Source organism: Pristiophorus japonicus, chromosome 2, assembly GCF_044704955.1.
Source record: "Pristiophorus japonicus isolate sPriJap1 chromosome 2, sPriJap1.hap1, whole genome shotgun sequence".
NCBI lineage: Eukaryota > Metazoa > Chordata > Chondrichthyes > Pristiophoridae > Pristiophorus > Pristiophorus japonicus.
In genome coordinates, this window is record NC_091978.1 from 285955211 (window position 1) to 285958781 (window position 3571).

A 3571-nucleotide genomic window follows, 5' to 3' on the forward strand; every position below is an offset into this window, starting at 1 on the left:
GGGCCAAATGCCCTGTATATTCACAATTTCTGCAAACAGCCTGCTGAAATCGACATCCCCTTGCCGAGTGCCCACCCCCACACCTCCAGCACAGACCTGTTCCATTGTTCAAAGAGTTTCCAAAGAATGAGCTGCATCTGGCTGATCTTTCTTGAGCTTCTCTCAGTTTGTAGTTGATTGCTCGTATTGTGGGTTGATGAGGTGTGAACGGCCGTTCCTGTGGCCCTTGATGGCTTCTGCTTGCTGTCGAGAACCTGTTCTCACGGTTTTGTCTGTGTGTGGGGGTAGCAGCTTGTTTAGTGCTGTGAACTTCTTGTTCCAATATTTCGTTAGTTGTCGTACCTGCATTGTAAATCAACCTTGTTTCTTCTTCCCCTCCCAAGAATGTCTGTGCAGCCAGTGCTGCTGCCTCTAAGGTCAGGTTCTTGGTCTCTATGAGCTTTCGGAATATGCCTGCGTGGCCTATTCCTTCAATGAAAAAATCTCTCAGCATTTCTCTCCTCAGTTCATCGGAGAACTCGCATAAACTAGCCAACCTCCGAAGTTCCACCACGAAGTCGGGTATGCTCTGGCCCACACAGCATCTGAAGTTGTAGAACCTGTGTCTGGCCATGTGTAGGCTGCTCGCTGGCTTCAGGTGGTCTCTTACCAGTGTGCTCAATTCTTCAAACGACTTGCTTGCTGGTTTCTCGGGTGTCAACAGATCCTTCATTAAAGTGTATGTTTTCGAGCCACAGCTGGTCAAGAGATGGGCTCTTCTCTTGTCTGCCTTATCGTCGCCTAACCAGTCTTTGGTTACAAAGCTTTGCTGGAGCCTTTCTATAAAGTCCTCCCAATTGTCGCCCGCATTGTACTTTTCATCTGATCCATTGTTCGCCATTCTATGGATTCTGTAATCCCGTAACCCGTCGCCACTGTTAAGTCCTGTCCCCTCAGTACAGATTCACACAAGGCATGTAGTGAAGTCAAGGTCACTCTGGACCTGCACCTTTATTTCAGAGCTCTGGAATGCTGCACTTGCCTGAGACCTGTCCTTATATACCTGTCTCTTGCAAGTGCACCCCTGGTGGTAAGGTATGCTGGTGGTTACAGGTCATATCTTATTACAGTCATGTATAGCATGTTAGGATACAGTTATATATAATAATGTAAGTTACATGACAGGTACCATCTCGGTAAACTAATGGGACTAAAATTGGACAAGTCCCCTGGACCTGATGGCCTGCATCTTAGGGTCTTAAAAGAAGTGGCTGCAGAGATCATGGAGGCATTGGTTGTAATCTACCCAAATTTCCTGGACTCTGGAGAGATCCTAGCCGATTGGAAAACCGCAAATGTAACGCCCCTATTCAAGAAAGGAGGGACACTGAAAGCAGGAAACTATAGACAAGTTAGTCTAACATCTGTCATTGGGAAAATGCTGGAGTCCATTATTCAGGAAGGAGTACCAGGACATTTGGAAAAGCATAATTTAGTCAAGCAGAGCCAGCATGGTTTTATGAAAGGGAAATCATGTTTGAAAAATTTGCTGAAGTTCTTTGAGGATGTAACGAGTCGGGTGGATAGTGGGGAACGAGTGGATGTGGTGTATTTGGATTTCCAGAAGGCATTCGATAAGGTGCCACATAAAAGGTTACTGCACAAGACGAAAGTTCACTGGGTTGGGGGTAATATATTACCATGGATAGAGGACTGGCTCACTAACAGAAAACAGAGAGTCAGAATAAATAGATAATTTTCTGGTTGGCAAACAGTAACTAGTGGGGTGCCACGGGGATCAGTGCTGAGGCCTCAACTATTTACAATCTATATTAATGATTGGGATGAAGGTACTAGTGTAATGTAGCCAAGTTTGCTGATGATACAAAGATGGGTGGGAAAGCAAATTATGAGGAGGAAACACAAAATCTGCAAAGACATGCTAAGCGAGTGAGCAAAAATTTGGCAGATGTAGTATAATGTGGGAAAGTCTGAGGTTATCCACTTTGACAGAAAAAATAAAAGAGCAAATTATTATTTAAATGGAGAAAAATTACAAAATGCTGCATACAGGGAGACCTGGGGTCCTTGTGCATGAAACACAAAAAGTTAGTATGCAGGAACAACAAATAATCAGGAAGGCAAAAGGAATGTTGGTCTTTATTGCAAAGGGGATGGAGTATAAAAGCAGAGAAGTCCTGCTACAACTGTACAGGGCATTGGTGAGGCCACACCTAGAGTGCTGTGTGCAGTTTTTGTCTCCTTAATGAAGGAGGGATATACTTGCATTGGAGGCAGTTCAGAGACGGTTCACTCGGTTGATTCCTGAGATGTTGGGGTTGACTTATGATGCGAGGTTGAGCAGGTTATGCCTGTACTAATTGGAGTTCAGAAGAATAAGGGGTGATCTTATTGAGGCATATAAGATAATGAGGGGGCTCGACAAGGTAGATGCAGAGAGGATATTTTCACTCATGGGGGAATCTAGAACTAGGGGGCATAGTTTTAGAATAAGGGGCCGTCCATTTAAAACTACGATGAGAAGGAATTTCTTCTCTCGGAGAGTTGTAAATCTGTGGAGTTCTCTGCCCCAGAGAGCTGTGGAGGCTGGGTCATTGAATATATTTAAGGTGGAGCTAGACAGATTTTTGAGCGATAAGGGAGTAAAGGGTTATTGGGAGCGGGCAGGGAAGTGGAGCTGAGCCCATGATCAGATCAGCCATGATATTGAATGGCAGAGCAGGATCAAGGGGCTAAATGGCCTAGTCCTGCTCCTATTTCTTATGTTCTTATGTTCTTATCTCCACCTCAGGTTCCTCCTCCTTGTGTACCACCTGTTCCTCCTCCTCTGAAGACGCTGTCCTGCTCCTCCTGCAGCTCCAATCCTCACTGCTGCACTATGTTGTGCAGTATGCAGCATACAATGATCATTCTGGAGACCCTTGTTGCCACATACTAAAGGGTTCCTCTCGATCTGTCAGGCATCTGAAGCGCATTTTCATCATAACGATTGCTTGCTCAATGACACATCTGGTCAAAATGTGGCTGCCATTATATCTCTCCTCAGCCTCATTGCATGGCCTCCTCAAGGGGGTCATCAGCCTCGTCTTCAGTGGATAGCCTTGTCTCCAATCAGCCAGATTATTGTTTGGAGGTGTGAAGAGCTGAGGGTGGACTGGTTTGGAATGTTCATTTTGTGTTGGCTTTTATTTTTGCATTGTGGCCAAGCAGTTGCTGTGATGGTTAGTAACAGAGGGAAGGTGAGGTGTGGGACTGTTGCTGAACAGTTAACTGGAATTGCGTTTACTGGTATGTCACTGGGATGGGTTGTTCAGTGACAGGCTGGCTAAGTTTGCTCCTCCCTTCCTCTACCTCTTCCTCGCCCTCTGCTCCTCCTGCTCCTCAGCTGGTCACCATATAACTGGTTGCAAGTGCTGTGCTGTCGTCCCGAGAGAGTACAGCAGGTTCGTCCTCCATGGAGCCACTGCCACTACCCCATGGTGGTGCCTCAGCAATCCTAGTCATCTGGTGAGGTTGTACAGCATGCAGCAGACCACCACAAATTTTGACACCTGCTCTGCTGAGTACTGCA